Source organism: Podarcis tiliguerta, assembly GCF_965153285.1.
Source record: "Podarcis tiliguerta genome assembly, chromosome: 9".
Lineage (NCBI taxonomy): Eukaryota > Metazoa > Chordata > Lepidosauria > Squamata > Lacertidae > Podarcis > Podarcis tiliguerta.
The window spans coordinates 19,686,612-19,706,849 of record NC_139542.1 but is presented as its reverse complement, the minus strand read 5'-3'; the positions used below and the strand labels follow the sequence as shown (position 1 = coordinate 19,706,849).

The 20,238-nt window shown below is 43.3% G+C and overlaps 2 long non-coding RNA genes across 3 annotated transcripts; both read right to left on the bottom strand.

Moving 5' to 3' along the window:
• Nucleotides 1-12,527: 12,527 nt before the first annotated feature.
• On the bottom strand, nucleotides 12,528-18,388 carry LOC310657456. 2 transcript variants are annotated; one of them, XR_014501787.1, is made up of 4 exons: nucleotides 18,193-18,388; nucleotides 15,465-15,706; nucleotides 14,223-14,424; nucleotides 12,528-12,706 (listed from the first exon to the last, which is right to left on the bottom strand). It is a non-coding gene; the product is annotated as an uncharacterized lncRNA (long non-coding RNA). The 2 variants fall into 2 exon arrangements; XR_014501788.1 differs by having other exon boundaries at nucleotides 15,465-15,662.
• A 160-nt stretch (nucleotides 18,389-18,548) lies between these two features.
• Nucleotides 18,549-19,579, bottom strand: LOC310657457. Its single transcript, XR_014501789.1, has 2 exons — nucleotides 19,525-19,579; nucleotides 18,549-18,863 (listed from the first exon to the last, which is right to left on the bottom strand). It is a non-coding gene; the product is annotated as an uncharacterized lncRNA (long non-coding RNA).
• Between the last annotated feature and the right edge of the window lie 659 nt (nucleotides 19,580-20,238).

The window sequence follows — 20,238 nt, the reverse complement described above, 5'->3', positions numbered from 1 at the left end:
ATTTGTCAGCAGGAGTCTTAGGTCAGATTCAGCATTCATCTTGCTTCTATATTTGGATTGTGTATCAAGCAGAATCAAGGACAACTCCCACTTTGAGCAACTCTCTTTGTCTTGTATATACTCCTTCTTAGCTTGTCAGCTTCTTCTCACTCGCTACCTTCACCCATCTTGCCACCAGCTTCAGCTTTGTTCCTCTTAGGAAGGCAGAGTGTCTCCCCCTTGCCATTCCTTGTCTGTCCAATTCACCTCCTGGGTGGACTGTCCAGTTCTATGAATGAGTAAGCAGCCACTGTGCCTGCTGTTCCTCACACATGCAGAAACACGCTGTTACACACCCACCCACACTGATGCTGCTCTGCAGTTGCTGCTGTGGACCACCTGAATGGAGCTCACAGACCATTGGTGGGCTACAGACCACGCTTTGGGAACCCCTGCAGTAAATCAGAGGTAGCCAATGCAGTGCCGTCCAGACGTACTGGACGCCAATTCCTATCACCTCTGACCAGTGGCCACATTGGCTGGGGTTGGGTACCACATTGGTTCTCCCTTCCCTACTTATAGATAAACAGAACTCAGATAAAAGTCCTGCTGCCAAAGTTCTGGCATAGCATTCAGCATAGTTGCTTAACAGCGTTTTACAGCGCACAAGGAAAACCCCTTAGAACGTGTTTCCCGGTCACATCATTTCCGATCCATTATCTGCTTCCCTCTGTTGCGGTGTCAGACTCTGCCTCTCAGCTGTACGCTTGCCAGGAATCTGCTAAACGCTTTTGCTTTTACCAAATCCCGGACTTAATGGAATGAGCCAGCAAACCATCTCTTTCCATCCTTTGCATTTCCTCCCGCCTCTGCCCTGCTGCTGTAATGATGTTTTATTATCACCATGCCTGAGCCTGTGTGATGGAGAGTGACAATCTATGATCGCTTTCTCCTTGCAGCATCTTCCGCTGAGGATTCCCCGGAGAGCTGTAGAAAAAGCTGGGATTGCACTCCCGCCCTGCGCTTTCACTCCACTTGCGATTTGCTAAGGGTCAGCCGACATGTCGGGGAAGATGAATCCTTTAACCCCTTCCAACGTCCTTCCTGCGGACAGGAGGGCGAGAACGTGGGCGGGTTTTGAGGCTTTGCCCTGCAGCTTCCCTCCCCTCCATCTCTTTCCTCCGCGGCTTCTGTTTTTCTGCTCGACTGCCTTTGCCGCCTTCCTACTGCCCCTGGGGGAATTGCCCTCTTATTACCACAATTACAATCTGTACACATTTCATTAAACTAATATTGCTTCGCACAGGCTTTCTCTGCTGAAGCACACAGCTGGAGGCCCATTCCTTTTCCTCAGCTTAAACACTTTGACAGGTTAAGAAAGCTATTATGGCTGAATAACAGGTGTTGCAAAACAATGTGCATTTGATGTTTAAATGAGAGAGCTTCTTTATTGACTGCCTTTATTGCAGCTAAGACTCTCCTTTTTCAAGATGACTGGATTTTTATTGGTTTTACTGCTTTTTAAAGTGTATTCTGTTGTTTCAGAATGGGTCCGGAGTGACTCTCCACTGTTATTTGTTATTCCGATGGCTCTTTTTTATTTTTTATTTTTTGCTGTGCTAGCCAGGTGAGGTTTACCAGCATAGAGAGAAGGTTTTATTTAGCCTCGGACTCGTGTTGGCTCAAAGCACTTCCTGTTCAAGCACTGTTCCCCAATGGGTAATGAACGATGCCGGCCCCATTAGTTTTCTGCTGCTTATTATATCTAACCAGATCTGATTCACTTCCAACCTCCCTAGAGTGACTTATGTCTATATATGTAGATTTATAGGCATGCCGTGCTAAAGATGTCGTGGGGCACGTGATCTATGCCACCACAGTGCAAGGAGGAGGCTGATGACTCGGAAAGATCCAGGGGATAGCTATGCCACTGATAAATAGATGGCGTAGCAGAGAAGTAAGTTTAAGAAGGGTGGTTTCTTTCTGTGAAAAGAAGATGGAGGTGGAATATGTTGAGTATTTTTTAAAACATTCAGCTGGAATATTCAATTCAGGATCTCAGCAGCATAGTTCAAGAAGAACATTGGGGAAAATGTTGATTTTCTTTTAAGTATGGTAATATTGCTAATGAAAGACCCAACATTATTACAGCAGGACAGCATGTTTTCTATTCCACCATCCTGGTACAGTACTGGTAATTTTCTCTTCTTTTCAATATTGGCGTACCATCAGTCATAACCGAGGGCAGAACTACCTTTCCTGTTTGGCAAAAAAAAAACCCCATACTTATGCCAAGATTCTCTCATTCAGAGTTGAAGTGAACTTAAGGGAGGTGAATTTGTGGTGGATAAGGCTGACAATGGGTATGTTCTATCTCCATTGGTATGTTGACCCTTGTGCTCCCAAGTTTACAACCCTGTGATTCTACCAGTTGTTGGGAATTGCAGATTCTGCTTATAGGCTTCCTGTGGGCGTCTGGTTGGCCACTGTGAGTGTTCAGCTAGGTGGGCCCTTGGCCTGATCCAGAAGGGCTCTTCTTATATTCATAGTGAAGGAATATATGGAACTTGTGTGCTTTGCATGCTGAGATATTACCCACATTTGTTTGAGCAGTTCCTTTTGGCGAACATATTTATTAAGTTTCTCTTCATCTGCTCCTCAACTGCTCTTCATCTGAGGCTCACTGGGCGGTTTACAATATAAAAACACAAAAATACATTACATAGTAACAAACAAAAACAATAACCCACCAACACACTCAATTTAAAAGACCACAGATTGTTTAATTAGCCAAAGGCCTGGGAAAAGAGGAATGTATTTGCCTGGCACTTAAAGATATGGAATGAAGGCGCCAGGCAAACCTCCCTGGGGCAAGCGTTCCACAAATGGGGAGCCACCACAGAAAATGCCCCGTTCTTGTGTTGGCACCCTCCAGACTTCTTGCAAAGGAGGAACACAAAGAAGGACCTCAGATGATGACCACAGGGTCCTGGGCAGTTCATATGCGCAGAGGCAGTCTTTGTGTTAAAGCAGTCCTGAGCCATTTAAGGCTTTATAGGTCAAAACCAGCACTTTGAAATGGGTCTGGAAACTAATTGGCAGGCAGTGCAGTCAGACCAGGATCGGTGTAATATGCTCAAACCGTCTTGCCCTGGTGAGCAAACTGGCCACTGAATTCTGCACCAGCTGAAGTTTCTGAACCGTCTTCAATGGCAACCCCATGTAACCCCATGCATTGCAGTAATATAACCCAGAGGTTAACTGAACACAGACCACAGAAGTTGGGCTATCCCTGCCCAGACAGGAGTGCAGCTGGGCCACCAGCCAAAGCTGATGTAAGGCACTCTGTGCCACTGAGGCCACCTGAGCCTCGAGCAGCAGCAAAGGGAGCCACATGTGGAGGCCACATGCCTGTGGTGGGTGGGGCCAGAGGGAAAAGCAGGCAGGACAATGAATGTGGATTTTACCTTTGTATAGCAGGATAGTTTCTACACACTTATAAACTCTTCTGGGGGAATGGTGTGAGGGCAATATTCAGCCCCTGAGCTTGAGATCCCTGACCTAGGGTGAGGGTGTGGTCTAGGAAGCACATTGATAGATGGGCCTGGTGAGTTGGATTTGAATCACCATCTGGAGGTTCCCCATCCCCAGAGTAGACAATACCAGACAAGACAGCCAAATATTCTGACCTAGGAAAGTGCACTTTTCTATTTGTGTGCTCTTTCTGCCTCTCCCTCCACCCTTGCTATTTGAAAATTCAATTTCTTTTTCTTTTCTCAATGGGCTTTTCCTTCTGTCACCTTTCCCTCAGTCACTGTCTTCCTTGAGATCTGGAAATCTATCTTCTTGAAGGCACTCATGCTTTGCAGTGTAGCAAGGCCTGGTAATGGTGGTCATTACCGCTTCTTCGTTTACTTTTTTCCATCCATTTTCTGCCTGTCATTTCCTTTCTTGGCTCCTTGCCCCCCTCCTGCCACCGTGGCACATCTCATCAGAACCTGTCACACCCTAGCAGGAGGTCTTCTTCACTAAGATGATGGATAGGGCATAAGGCGAATGATACATTTCTCTATGCTTGCTGCCTTTGTGGGCTTTTGTTTCTAGGAAGTCAGAAGTAGTAGTCGTGGATGACCCTAATATAATTCCTTGGTCAGGAGGGATGACTTCTATAATGTCACTTGCAGAAGAAAATCAAGCAGCGATCTTTGCATGGGAGGATTTGTAGTGGAGGGAAGAGGGATTGTCTAAATTGTGCCATTTCAGCAAAGTGGATGCCATAAATTGGAAGAAGCAAGCTGGTTTCCCAGATGGTGAATGCCCGTAAAGTGGTCTGGGTATGAGGGCTGAATTCATTGTGTCCAAGACAACAGAAAGGAGGGCAATCTAGAAAAGCCTGAGGTTCCATATTATTGTATATTCTGCATAAAGGTAAAGGACCCCTGACAGTTAAGTCCAGTCCCAAATGACTCTGGGGTTGCAGTGCTCATCTTGCTTTACAGGCCGAGGGAGCCGACGTTCGTCCACAAACAGTTTTTCCAGGTCATGTGGCCAGCATGACTAAGCAGCTTCTGGCGAAACCAGAGCTGCACACGGAAACACTGTTTACCTTCCCGCCGGAGCGGTACCTATTTCTCTTTTTTTTAAAAAAATAATTTTTATTAATTTACAACAAAACATAACAAACAAACAAAGTATATTTCACATTTCATATTTCCGTCTCTTAGTCCTTAATTTTTGACTTCCCTCAGCTTTTCCGCAAATCTTTCGTAGCCATATTTAATTTCCGCATTTCTTTTTTTAACCATTGTCATTAAATATATTTTTCCTTCACTTTCCTTTAGACAATGTCTCTCATATATTCACAGTGCTCTTTTAAAACCTTCTAGCGTTATTTGTCCATCACTTATACTCTCCAGATACTTAACGAATTTCCCCCAGTTTTCTGTAAACTTTTGGTCTCTTAAGTACCTAATCTTTCCAGTCATCTTATCCAGTTCAGCATAATCTAACAACTTAGACCTCCAATCTTCCATTGTCGGTATTTCCTGTTGTTTCCACCTTTGTGCCAATAACACTCTTGCTGCAGCCACTGCGTATTGGAGAAATTTACTGTCCTTTCTCTTGATTTCCTTTCCCAGAATACCCAACAGAAAGATATCTGGTTTCTTTGTAAAAGTATATTTCAGAATCTTCTTCAGTTCGTTGTATATCAGTTCCCAGAATTCTTTCACTCTCTTACATGCCCACCACATTTGATAAAAAGAACCCGCATTTTCATTACATTTCCAACACTTGTTACAGGTCTTATACATTTTTGCCAGTTTTACCGGTGTAATGTACCACCTATAAAACATTTTCATCACATTCTCTTTCAATGACATACATGCAGTAAATTTTAAATTCTCCTTCCATAGTTTTTCCCACTCTTCCAACTGAATATTATAACCAAAATCTCTGGCCCAGTGAATCATAACCGACTTTACTTCTTCATCTTTTAAATTCCATTCTAATAGCAGATTATACATTTTTGAAAGGGTTTTAACCTCCTTATTAATTATTTCAGACTGGAATGTTGAGTCTTTATCTATATAACCCCATTCTCTTACATCTTTCCTGAACATTTCATTCACCTGATAATAATGCAACCAGTCATAAACATACTTTTTAACTTGTTCATATGGTTTCATTTTCCATTTTCCTCCTTCTTTCACTAGCAATTGGCTATATGTCGCCCAATCACCTCTCATATTGACTTTTTTAACACTCATAACTTCTAATGGGGATAACCAGTGTGGAACTTTAGGTTCCAATAGGTTTTTATACCTATCCCAGACTTCAATTAGTGGGCCTCGGAAGATGTGGTCCCCAAACCTTTATGTACTTTTTTCTTATCTTTCCACAGGTACGCGTGCCAACCAAATCTGTTATCATATCCTTCTAAATCTAGTAGTTCCTTATTCTCTAATTTTATCCATTCTTTCAACCAGCAAAGACATGATGCCTCGTAATATAATTTCAGATCCGGCAGGGCAAAGCCTCCTCTTTGTCTTGTATCTGTTAAAAGTTTAAACTGTATTCTCGGCTTTTTGCCCTGCCATATGTATCTTGAAATCATTCTTTGCCATTCTTTGAATAGGCTGGTCCCCTTAATTATGGGGATAGTCTGGAACAAAAATAACATTCTTGGCAACACGCGGTACCTATTTCTCTACTTGCACTTTGATGTGCTTTCGAACTGCTAGGTTGACAGGAGCTGGAAGCGAGCAACGGGAGCTCACCCCATCGCAAGGATTTGAACCGCCGACCTTCCAGTCGGCAAGCCCTGGGCTCAGTGGTTTAGACCACAGCGCCACCCGCCATTCCATATTATTGTATATTCTGCATACTCCTTCCAATTCCACTTATTAGTTGAGGTCCAGAAGCAGGTATTGTGTTCAGCAGTGGAGGTGATTGTCAGTCTGGCAGCAGACAATTTTGGGGAAGAGTGATGATTGCTGGATCCAGAATTCCAAAATACAGGAAACTTTCATATTATTGTTATGTTTTCTGCAATGTAGGAAATGCCTCCACTGTGGCATTTATTTGTTCAAGTGCCCTTGCTCTCCAAAGAGTATTCTTATATCTAATCCCAATATGAGAAAAGACACAAGTTTGAAGAAGTTGAACATTTTGATACAATGCAGAATAGTTGTTGGCCATTTTCAAATTAGACGAAAGGGCAGAGTTTAAAATTGAAATCTCATATTGACAGTGCTGGCACTACAGCTAGGTCACTGTCCATATTTATTTTAAATTACAAATTGAATAGGGAAACAAAGCTGTAAGTCTTATTTTTCCCCCTGGAACAATGAAGGAAGAGATTGTATGTTTGTGTTAGCGAGAGAGGAACGGGGGGGGGGGCGCGGAGGGATAAATGGCCTGTTTTACAGGAACCTTGACAGACACAAAATAACAAAAAGGTTAGGTTACTGCTTCAGGTATGCTTTCTCAGTCAATTATTAGCCAGACCAATCAGCATAAGCCAATTAAGTCTCCTTCCTAGAAATTAATAGATTGATCTTGGTAGGCTTTCTACAAGGTAGAGTTCCATAATGAGGTGGCAACAACTGAAAAGGCCCTGCCTTCTCATCTCACTTCAGAAAATGAAAAGGATCGCATTGAGTAAGATGTCCTTGGAATACCTTAAAGCAGGGGTGGAGAAACTGGCTCTTCAGATGTTGCTGGACTCCAACTCCTTTCAGCCCCAGCCAGCCAGGTTCCCCATCCCTGACTTAAAACATGCGGCATATAGTGTATTCCTTAGTACAACTTGGTCCAAGTAAATTTGGCTTTCAAAACCTTTGAATTGTGACATGTTCTCTAACCTTGATCCCCTCTCAAATTCAGGGACAAACATGGAAGGGGGCTCAGTGATACAGCATCTGCTTTGCAGGCAGATGTTCCCAGTTTCAATCCTAGGATTATCCAAATATGGCTGGGAGAGGTCTCTGTCTGAAATCAAGGAGAGACAGTACAAATCTTCCTAGAGGCAGAAGACCACTGAATACCAATTGCTGTAGGGTGGATGGAAGGAGACAACAGCAGGAGAGGACTACATCCTCCCTGCTATACTGTTTAGGGAAGTTTTTAATGTTTAATGTTTTATTGTATTTTGTTGGAAGCCACCCAGAGTGGCTGGGGAAACCCAACCAGATAGGTAGGTTATGAATGAATGAATGAATGAATGAATGAATGAATGAATATTATTGACTACCTAAAATAATCTGTCTGAAGGTTGGACTAGCTAGACTAATCCAGCAGGGCTCTTTTTATACTCTCAAAAAGTGATATTGTTGCTAATGGTCATTCTTGAGCCTGGGCACACAGCAAACCATACAGCTAACCAGCATTAAAAATGTTGCCCTGATAGAAAAGAAAACCCACTGAGCAAGATTGCATGTACCATTATGAAGAGTGGTGGGGAGAGAATGTCAAAGGAAGCCCTTGCAGATAAGACCTAGTGATACAGAGGTACGTTTGTGAAAAACCATCTCTGTGTCAAAGTGCAAGAGAAAAGCCCCAGGCCCTGTGCTTCTTTACGGTCGCTGTGAGACAGAGTGCCCCAGTGACAAATTACACATGATAGATTTGTCAGGAAATTAAAATGCCAAGTAGTGGACATCAAAGTTGCTATCAAAGGGATCTCCCGTCCGGCGGGAATATTACCACGAGTGAAGGGGGGGGGGAGAAAACTTGCAATGATATATAATTTTAATTGGACTCTGTCATGACAGGTTGACCAGATGCCAATAATCATCCAGGGGGGAGAAATAATATGAAGAGAAAGTGAGATAATGACTGTATATCTTGCCGTTTCTCTTAGACTGACTGTGACAGGTTTTAATCTTTTTTAGAATGTCTTTTTTGCCCTCAACTTTCATTTATTTTTTGAAAGGAGATGGCAGCACCGTGGCCTTGTATAGAAATGTCTCTGGTGCTGTAATGAGGACTGGCTATCATGAGGTCAGAGGGGAAGGCATTCCTCTTGTTCACCTGAAAGAAATATGCCCCACTCCGCTCAAAACCTTCACTACAGAAAGCAGATGGAGAAAATGTTGAGGACTGGAGGAGAAGGTATGTCCTTTAAAAACCAAAGTGTTACACAGCTTGCTGGGTTATTTATATACTGCTTTGCGGCCCAATCTTTTTGATAGTCTGGTTCTAAGCTGTATCTCTCCTCTTGTCCTCTTTCCTCTACTGAGGAGGTGGAGCAAACCCATGCCAGGTACAAGCTCAAGGAGTTCCCTTCCCAATACTTGCCCTTATTGACTCCCCACATCTCTAGTTGTGTCCCAATGTGTTATTGATGTGCTCTAGTTATGTGCTAATGCATATGGATCATAGAAACTGTTATGTGGATGCACTTTCTCCTATGATCACTTGTAAATATTGTACAGACCTTTCTTCTTCAGTGTTGCCCTTTTTCAAGCCCTTGGCTATGATCCTTTTCTTTTCTTTCAGAAGAGAGTGCTAAATGTCAGTGTCTCACAAGACAATAACTGTCGGAACACACATGTGACTGACGTCCTGCTTCCTCATGCATAATTACACAGACTTTAATTGGGGTTTGTTAAGCTCCTTGATCAGCTATGAGATTCCCCAAGAACAATTAAGGGCCGGATCCTCAATTGATGAAAAAGTTGGCTGGGACAGAGAAATGTGCAGGCTCTGTGATACTTTACACCCAGCTGCCCAACCTCTGCCCACTTGCATTTGACTTAAATTAACTTCAAATTATTTCTGTTTAGATAATTTCTGCAGGCTTGCCTCCTCATTTTTAACTGAGCTTGTTTCCATAAGGTGCAAAGTACACACACGGAATGGAAAGGAGTCACAATAATTGCTCGGTGCTATTGAAATGATAGGTTTGCAAAAATAAATATAAAACCCCTGTCTTTAGCATGGTGCGTTTTTGTGTCAGAAGAGAAGCAGAATAAAGAAACCGAATATAAGCAATTACCATAAGCATGTTCTCTCTTCCACTCAGTAGTAAATGTGTGTAGGTTATCCTCAATAGCTGCCAGCCCTCTTGTCAGCCCAATTATTTTAAAACAATTGTTTCATTTGGAATAGATGCCGCCGCGCAAATGATTGTCCCTTGTCAGTGACACATTCAATTAAAGCAACACAGAATAGGAGTTCTGGGGCCTACTGTGCCTTGTCCAATCATATCAGTCAACAAAGAACAACCTTGGAGACTCGAGTATGTCTTGGAACGACTGTCAGGTGGTTTGAACATGTTGCGCCTTCCCAGGGTTCCGCTGCGTCTTCATTTCCTGTGTCTTTTCCAGCCAATGACAGGCAGCGTCTCCACAGTGCTCAAGTTTGCTCTTGCCAAGAAGGCTTATGGCTGTGGAATAAGATGGCAGCTGTCACAGAGTACTGACAGTTGGTTGGAGCTCAGGGTGGCAAGCTGAACTGGACTTGTAGCAGTTGGGTTAGCGGTGAGGTATGGCCGCCATTACTGGCCGGCAGATGTCACTTTCCACGCTGGCAGTTCCTGCATTTGACAGACATCTAGTACTGCTGCATAGCCAGCTGGATCTTTAAACATACACTTTGCATCCCCTCTGAAAGGCTTATGTGCCCTGTACCCTCACGAAGGGAATAGGTAGCAGCTAGTTCAGCTGAAATAAGAGAGAAGAAATAGAGGGAAGGGGGAAATCCCTGGATGAATGTTACTTCTTATTGCCCTTATTTTCTGATGGTTCTATAAGAAAGGGTAGTAGATGCAGGAAGCTCTTGAAAGTAAAAGTTTACTAGCATGAAAAAGGAGGGAGGGAGAGAGAGAGATGGAACATTGGCCCCTGTTCAGCTTTATGGAGAACCAAAAGATGGGTGAGAGATTTGTTCACTTTGCATCTTATTACATCTTAATTCATCTATATACCACTTAATTATTTGCATCTCTACACGGTGCGCATAGAAAACAATCTACAGAGAATGGGACAGTAAAACAATAAACGGTTATCATAAAACAAAATACTACCTTAAAATGCCTGCTGGAGCAAAAAAGACAGTCATGTGCCTGATGTTCAGCCAGGAAGATGCCTGTCTAATCTCAGCTGGTTTGCTTTCTGCTTGAGGACTTCTCATTTTAACATTCCCTCCCCTTAAAGGTTTCACACCGTTCCAATCTGGAAGTCATGGCAATCAAGCTGATAGGTATGATCAGTGCTGACTTTTTTTGAACTCACCCAAAGATTTTAGGATAGAAACAACAACAACAACATTATTATTTATACCCCACCCATCTGGCTCAGTTGCCCCAGCCATTCTGGGCAGCTTACAACATTTTTAGGTAACACAATAAAAACATCAATCCTTAAAAGCTTCCCTAAACAGGGCTGCCTTCAGAAATTACATGAAAGGTTGTTTTGCCAGAGAGGAGTTAAAAAAGTAGTCAGTGTCTAATTGAGACTATTCATTTACTTCTTATTTTACATGTTTCAATTAATAAACAAAATAAACCAAAGACAAAGAGCATAAAGAAATACTGTTGCAGCAGTTTGAAAACAGCAAAAGGTTGGACATTCTCGTTAAACTTGTTCCAAAACATTACAAAGAACATCAATTTTTCCAGCAACCTGTTGGGCTAGTTCATATGTATTCTTTTGTAATAAGTTACCATATTTTTTGCCCTATAGGACGCACCGGCCCATAGGACGCACCTAGTTTTTTTTGGGGGGGAAATACAGTGGTGCCTCGCAAGACGAAATTAATTCGTTCTGCGAGTTTTTTCGTCTTGCGAAGCACCGCTGTGTATTGACGGTTTCCCATAGGAATGCATTGCCGGTTTTTTTAAAAAAGGCGCAAGACGTTTCGTCTTGCGAAGCAAGCCCGTAGGGAAATCCGTCTTGCGAAGCAACTCAGAAAACGAAAAACTCTTTCGTCTTGCGAGTTTTTCGTCTTCCGAGGCATTCGTCTTGCGAGGTACCACTGTAAAGAAAAAAATTTTTATTCCTGCCCCCCAGCCGCGGGACTGGGGCGGGGGAAGCCCGAGCTTTTAAAAACGCACCTACCATAGTTTTTAGAGGAGAAAAACAAGGGCAGCAGGCTCCCTAGGTTGCAGATATCTGCCCGAAGCGCGGGGCGCTCTGCTTCAGCGCGCCCCACGCTCCGGGCAGCAGGCTGCTATCCGCAGCCTAGGGAGCCCTGCGGGAACTCCCGCGGGCTCCCCAGGCTTGCTGATAGCTTCCGGAAGCCTGGAGAACGAGAGGGGTCGGTGCGCACCGACCCCTCTCGCTCTCCAGGCTTCAGCGAAAGCCTGCATTCTCCCCATAGGACGCACACAGATTTCCCCTTCATTTTTGGAGGAGAAAAAGTGCATCCTATAGGGCGAAAAATACGGTAGCTTAATCATAGTTACTATGGGCCAAGTTTTCTCAATCCATTCAGATATAGTACTTCTCCCCCCCTCCCCATTTTTTAGCTATTATAACCTTAGCTTTAATACTGTTTCATCTTAACTATGCAGCGAGAGAGGAAATAAGGAGCGGAGGCCTATAAACCATAATGAAGTTCTTGCTCCTCCACCTCTCTGGAAAGATTTCTGATCCAGCTTCCCTGAAAAATGCATTGGCATCCCAAACAAATCACCTATTACCCCACCAGGCCCAAAGTGTTGCCATGATGAACGTACTTTTAGCCATTCTGTTTTTTCCCATTTCCCCCTCTGAGCAGTCACTTTCATGTCTGGACTCTGGGTTCACATTTTTTTTTAATGTGAACTGCCCTGAGACCTTTGGGTATAGGGCGGTATAGAAATAAAATAAATAATAATTAATAATAAAATAAATTCTTTAGTCCCTGCCAGTGTGGCTGCTATTTCGCAGGTGCCTGTAAAGTAGCAGCCACACTGGCAGGGACTGAAGAATAATTCTCCTAACATTGGACAAAGCATCATTTTGAATCAAAAGCAAAAAAAGCTTTTCAGGCGTTTGCTGTTTCACCATACATATATATGTTTTTTCCTTTTGGAAAAAATTGCAACGGGGAAATGCTTGATATTATTTAATAGCATTAAAGGACATTGGGGCAAGCATCTGTTGTGTACCAAGGGTTGTCCAAGTCCACTTTTATCTCCCTCTTTTCTTCCATCTGCTTTTCTCTTTGTCTCTGTGCATCCTTTTGTCATGTCTCTGTCTACAATAGTATGCCCCTTTCTGCCTCTGCCGTGTAAATAGGACTTCAGAGTAAATGATAGATATTCAGAATGTGACACTTTGGGGAATAATTTTCACACTCATTTCCTATGGTCTTGGTTTGCTGAATGAGTGCTGCACAGGTCATAATGGAAAGATAACGATAAATGCACTTATCTGGAAAGGTGCTAGAAGACCCTTGGTCATTTTTGCTGCAACAGACTAACGTGTTGACGCCTTTCAGAAAAGCAAAGCCAAGCATTTGAAGGGAATCCCCATGTCAGAGCGAGGATTTGCACTAGGAGTGCCGTCTCGTCCTTCCCTACAGGGAGTAGAAATGAGCCAACAGCTGCATTATGGCTGCATTCATAAGGCAGTTTATTCCATTTCCCCAATGTTCTCCTAACTGTGAGTTTCCATATTATATCTGTGCTTTCACTTGATGTAGAAGCCACTTCTGGAAATCTAGCAGAATCTAATAGAAGTTTAACACTCCTTTCCATGTTAATTGGTTCAAAAAATAATTTGCTTACAATCGTATCAATTCAGAAAACTGCAGCAGTAAAGTATGAAATTTAGGGTGGTATACCAACATACTGTGGTACTTCGGGTTACAGATGCTTCAGGTTACAGACGCTTCAGGTTACAGACTCTTCTAACCCGGAAATAGTACCTCAGGTTAAGAACTTTGCTTCAGGATGAGAACAGAAATCACGCTGCTGCAGCGCAGCGGCAGCTGGAGGCCCCATTATTTAAAGTGGTACCTCAAGTTAAGAACAGTTTCAGGTTAAGAATGGACCTCCAGAACGAATTAAGTTCTTAACCCAGGGTACCACTGTACGGTTCTTTCTTGCCACTTTCCTGGGGGGGAATCATGGGGGAGCACAGATGCGTAGATAGGGTGGGTAGGTTGGTGACACTCATTGCTGTGTCACACTATGTCCACCGGTATGAATGAAATTTAGTGTGACATGCCAATGTCACACTAAACCCACAGGTCCATATTGCAACTGGTATTGCAGTGTGAAAGTAGAAAATGGGAGAAAAATGCTAGCTTTATAATCAGGAAAACTAATGCAATATTCCCCACATCTGAATGTACCCCATGTAAAGTGTGTGTATCCATATTTTGTTGTTGCTGTTGTTGCCTGAAGCAGCACCCAATGGAAAAGCCAACATTTAAGGTCATATTGCATCATCAGATGCTAGTTCCTGCTTTCATCTATTAATGCCCCCTCCATAGTACTGCCTGAAGGATATCACTTCAGCCTACTGCAGGGATGGGGAAACAGTGGTCCTCCAGTTGTTACTGGGCTACAACTCTCATCATCCCTGACCATTGGCCATGTTGGGTAGCACTGATGGAAGTTGGAGTCCAACAACATCTGGAGGACCACAGGTTTCCCATCCTTGTTGTCAACTGAGTCCTGCTCATATTAGAAAGTAATAAAACTAAAGCTGTGGTATCTATGGATTTCAATGGATCTACTCTGAGTAAGGCTAGCATTGGATTCAGTTTATGCATGTGTTACAGGGCTTGGATGCATTGAATTAACTTACCCACTCCCTTATCCAAATGCGCCATTAACAAATTCCATGGAGGCATAATTGTCTTTGGAAAGAGAATTGTTTCTAAGGTTGAATGTTCCCCTATCACAGTTCTTGATCCTGCCTGGCTTGAGAGGTTCTGGTGGAGTGGCAGTATTTCATGGAATTTGGTTCGAAAGTAGAACATACACTCTTGAGAACAAGATGATGGAGGCTGTGAATGAAGATGGTGGCTAGATTAAATAGGTTCCCTGCTATAATTGAGTGCAAGGTAAAAGAATCATCAAGTACTATTACTTTTCAAGATTTATGATGTGCCAGAAGCATATTAGGTGCTCTACAGACCCAGGAGTAACACATTCCATGCAGAGAGGGCTTACGGTCTAGGTGATTCATGGCCGTCCATTATCATTTGTTGTGCAAGCGTGTCAGAGCCAGGCTGTGGGCAGTCAAAGCAGAGACAAGCTTGCTTATTTGCAGATTTAGGGAGCTGATGGGATTCTGCATTGCTAGTGAGCTCCTGTAGCCCCTAACCCAAGATTCAAGACATTACTCAGAAAGCAGCTGTCCCAAAACCTAACTAAGCACTAGCTCATTGCAAAGGGAGCCAACAGAAAGGGAGGAGAACAAGCAGGCAGTGTGCAAGAAAGTAGCATGCCGGATAGGTAAGGCCTAATCCAGACTGCTGCTCAAGCAGAAAGCTGTGAACAATATGAAAGTATTTCTAAGCAAGGACGTTCTGAGACCCAAGTCTTGGCTGATCCTCATAAGAAGCTAGACTCCTTTGCCATCACATCCCCGCTGCCCTTCCCTGTTGGGGGAAGGTCTGAAGCAGGGAGCCAGCTGTAGACACATGTAAGCTCCCCATGTGATTCAGAACCCTGATCACGAAGGGTTCCAGATCAAGTGTGGGAGCCGATAGGGCTATAGCAGGCTCTCTGCTTCAGACTTTCTTCCCATATGTCAGGGAACAGGACTAGCAAGTATGGCCCCTCTCTCTTCCAGATGTGCTTCTTAATTGCATGAGCAGAATGAATGAATTGAGAGAGAGAGAGAGAGAGAAGCAACACTTCAGTCTTAATGGGACTTGACTGAAGGTCAAATTGCATGTTGTACTTCAGAAAACCCACAGTGGAGAAATGGTGCTTAGAGCAATTTGGACTGGGGAAATGGCAGGCAGGGGAAGTCTATGGCTACTTGCTATAATGACTTTGCTTTGCTTCCACTACTGGAGGCTGTAATACTTCTGAATACCTGTTGCTGGAAGTAACAGGAGAGGAGAATGCTCTTCTGTGCTCAAATCCTGTTTGTGGGTTTCCCACAGGCATCTGGTTGGCCACTGTGAGAACATCATACTGGACTATATGGGCCATTGGCTTGACCCAGCAGGCTTTTCTTATGTCCATATGCTTGAACATCCCTGCTCCTTTCTTCCTATGTCCTCTGACAGCCCTGTAAATAAAGGGCTTTCCACTGTAAAGTCACCCTATGAGAAACTAATAAACAGAAATAGAACAAAAAGTTTTTGAAAAAACAGGAAAAACTGGGTGGGTGCTGAAATAGAGACTGAGAAAAAAGAAGACATCTATAATGTGTGCAGCATACATTTATTTATTTAAAAATGTCTCCCCGCTTCTGCTTGGAGAAGTCAGCCGAGAGCTAATGTCTTATTCCCAAGGTGTCCCCTGGGATGAATTGGGAGGGTTAAAGCTGCTGGTGAAGTTTTAGAAGATGAAAGGGAAATACAAGAAGGGAGGCAAGGAAATGATCAAGAAAACCAAGATTGAAAATGAAAGGGAAATGTACGCAAGCGATGAAGATGAATAACAAATGCTTTTACAAAGGTAACGCGTGAGGAGCAAGGAGCTGATGAAAAAGATGGCAGGCCCTTTGGGAAAACAGTCATTGGGAAGGAAATTGATGACAGAAGGGTTGAACGGCTGCTGCAAAAGGAAACGGTTTCTTTACAGATGACTTCAAGCGGTTCAAGGGGGCAGGTCAAATTGGTGGAATTGAAAAATGAGGAAGAGGGTCCCAAACTCTAGGGGCTTGGTGGGCACCAGGGCTGTGGGGAACACTTTGTGATTTATTCATTTGTTTCAGAAATGTCTAAAATAATGGAGATCAAACAAGTTCCCGGAGTGGTTCCCACAGAATCAAAATACAACTAAAAAACCCCGCAAAAATATAAAATAAAAATGGAGCCATAGGTGCTTTCTGAGAGGTGGGGCTTATCAGGAAGGCCATCTCTGGATACAGAAGATAACAACAACAACAGCACCAGCAGCAGAGACATCTGCTCCTGTGTGGAGGTATTGCCATTTAGCTCCCTTATCAGGGTAAATACCACTGAGACACAGACAGAAGAAGCATCATCAGCAGAGGTCTGGAGGATCTGCCGCGTCCTGTAAGTAAACCACCTCTTTTTTGTTGAGTCATGGATACTTCTCTCAGAGAGATGGAATAATAATAATAATTTATTACTTGTAACCCACCCACCCCACATCTGGCCAGGCCTCCCTAGCCACTCTGGGCAGCTTCCAACAGAATATTAAAAACCTTATCTGCAAGGCCATTGCTGATGGTGGGTCACCATTGAAGGGGTGACACCAAAGCTTTACCCTTTGGGAGAGTCGCTCTGGGATGATACAAGGAAGTGCATCACCAGGAGCAGCCATTCCCTCAGACTGCCGAGCCATTGAAGCAAAGAAGGGCTATTCAATTGGCTCTTTTGAGAGGCCAGCTACCCTTGGCTCTTCCGCAGCTCTCTCCCAGTTGGGGTACCTGAACTGCTTTCATCCCAACTGATCATTATAAGAACTGCAACTTTAAGAGCAGGTTCCTAAGTTTCCTTTTCCCCACTCTTTCCCTGTCCCATTTTTCTTTTGTGCCATACCTTTGAGATTGTACCTGATCTGCAGTCTTCTCTGGGAGCCTTTAACAAGTGTGGTAAAAATGCTTTAAATTTTAAAACAACAACACTTAATTATGTGTTTTATACATATCTCCCATCCAGGAACCTTCTAGCCCCAAACCTGCTTAGCTTCCACAAAGTGGCTGCGACTTAGACCTTCCTGAGACCTTGCCCTCATTTTCCTGAAGTATCAGCAATGCAGTGCCAGAGAAACCACTTTAACAACAAATATTAGGAACGCTTACCTATAGTTCAGTTTCCTTGAAGACTGTGGAGTCTTTGGGATATAAACAGTTTCATTTACACATATATACAACCTGATCATAGTATGGAGGGGCTGACAGAATTAACACCACTTGCTTCCCAATTAGGTTCTCAGGGAGATGACCAAACCATAACTTTGGGTCCAGCACAGAGCAAGTCCAACCTTGGGTTTCCTGCTTCCAGCATCAGCCAAAACTCTTACACAGCCTCCCAGTCTATTGTTCTCCATCCTAGGATGATGTTGCATGCAGCCAGGTGAGGTGGGAAAAGTCCCACCCATTTGTCTCTATGGCAATAGAGCTCGCTCACTCTTTAAGATGCTGATGATGGGTACTTGGCTGAGCAGCTAAGGCCATTACCTCAACAAAGAAGTTAGTTTACTGGTTTAGCAGGTTTCCCCTGATAGAGTCTAACCTTACAGATACAAGATCACTGGCATGGAACAAACTCATGGGTATCATCTAGATGGAACCCCCAAACCTATAAACTTTTATCTCATTCTGATTTCCATAAACATCTCTGGACTTAGAGAAGGGAGACTTCCCTGCTTCCCTGAACCTCTCTATCTCCTGGCCACCTTTACTTGCATGTAAGGAGTTGCTGGTGCTGCCACTGCTCCATCCAAAAGCTTTTGGCTCCAGGGTGAGGCAGGCAAGTGATGAGGCACCGGGCAGTCTGTGGCACTGAGGCTCACAGCCTGCCCTGTGCCCACCTATGAGTCCAAAGCCCCTTTTTTGAGAAACACTGCAACAATGGTAGGAACTGGTGAATACATGGAGCACAGAGCACATGTAGGTAACATACCATTTTAGACCTGTTTGGCCTTTATGGACCTTCTTCATCATTGATGGAACCTTCTTGCAGCATCACTGAGTCAGCTGTGTAGACTAGCCCTTTGAGCGCCTCTTACGATGGACATTTTTACATTTAACAGCCCAAGCCATGCATTGAGCAGGTGTCAATCAGGATAACCACTTTGTTTGATCAGCTGAGTGCTGGGGTCTTCAGCTAACTTTGCACTGTGAGAGAGCAGTTGGAAGATATTCCAGAGAGAAAGAAAGAAAGAAAAAGAAAGAACAGAACCTGCATAATGGCAAATTGGATGCTGGATTTCAAGCAGCAGCAAAGAACTTATTACTGATGGATGTCTCACACTGTCAGAAAAGCAAACACTGAAGCATTTTAATTGAATCCTACAGAGACCAGAATGCCTTTGTTTCTCAGTTCACTGAAGACATCTTGCTCCAGAAGAGAGATTTCCCTTTCTGCATTCAAGTCATTATTAGGCTGACTTCTTCTCTCTAACTGTTACCAAGTGGCCTAGTTTCCTTGTTCAGATCAGCATCTGCCAGTTGGTGTAGTGATGATGACTGTTCCATACCAGGCCTGAATGCCTTCTGGCTTTGCTCTCCTTGTTTCATACTGTGTTGGCAATTTCTCCCATCTGTGCCCTCTCTCCACGATGAGCCTGTTGTCTACAGAGCACTAAAATGTTACACGTTTTAAGGAAATAAAAAAGACATAATATTTTCCCCCTGAAGGGCCTTTCCATTTCTGGTACAATTTTTGAACCATAAGCGATTGTGGCCTAGTTCTCACCGAGATGGTAAATCTGTGTCTGGAGGGGATCACTTCAGATCAAAGGGTGACACACATGGCAGACTACTCCTTTGTTCAAAAACAAAAATCACCTCTCTACATAGAAAACGGTGAGGGAGAAAATTAGCTAGAACCTTTGTCCCTGATACCTAATTTTCTTTTTTCTTTTTTCTATAAATATTTTTTATTAATTTACAACAAAAACAAAACAGAACATAAATTGTTTTCACATCCAAATTTTCACCAAATCTTTCTTTTCTGGACTTCCTTCAGCTTTTCCGTAAATCTTTCGTAGTCCTTATTAGTTTACGCATTTCTTATGTTTGTATTGTCATTATTTAAACCTGATACCTAATTTTCTATGGGGATGAGTGACAAGCTTATTTATTTATTAATCTGGAGAAGCATTCCATCATTGCAATCAGCAGTGCTACAGACCTGACAAAACTTACAATCTCATTGTGAAGTGTAAGTGATTAGATGCTCATCCCTACGACTTTAGTGTTCTTAAGAACATAAGAGCACAAGTCCGCTCACCTTCAGTTCAGTTCAGTTCAGTTCAGTTCAGTTTATTATTTCTTAGCAAACAGCCATTACACGTCTTCATGGTGTGGTAGAATTGCGTCCTAGTGACACCATCTCACATCACAATCTGAAAGGGCCCTGGAGCTTCCTGGCTGGTGGGGTGACTTAGATTCTTGCCTTGCTGGGTGGGGTTTTAAATCCAGGCCTGCCTGCAAATTGACCACTGGAAAAGAATTTTTTTTAAAAAAATCTAAAATATACAGCATTTATTGGAATGGGAAACAAAGGATGTGTTTGTGAAGGTGGTAACGATTCACTGGGCGTCAGATTTTGGATACAATATACAGTGGTACCTCGGGTTACAGACACTTCAGGTTACAGATGCTTCAGGTTACAGACTCCGCCAACCCAGAAATAGTACCTCAGGTTAAGATCTTTGCTTCAGGATGAGAACAGAAATCAGGGCACGGCGGCAGTGGGAGGCCCCATTAGCTAAAGTGGTACCTCAGGTTAAGAACAATTTTTCAGGTTAAGAACGGACCTCCAGAACGAATTAAATTCTTAACCCGAGGTACCACTGTAGGGCTTTCAGCATGGGAAAAACTGTGGAATAACACACTAAGCTTTTTGGCATGTTATACAATCAGGGTAAACATTCAAAAAATGATGTACAGGTGGTATCTGACACCCAGCAAACTAGCCAAAATATACAAAAGAGGATCAAAT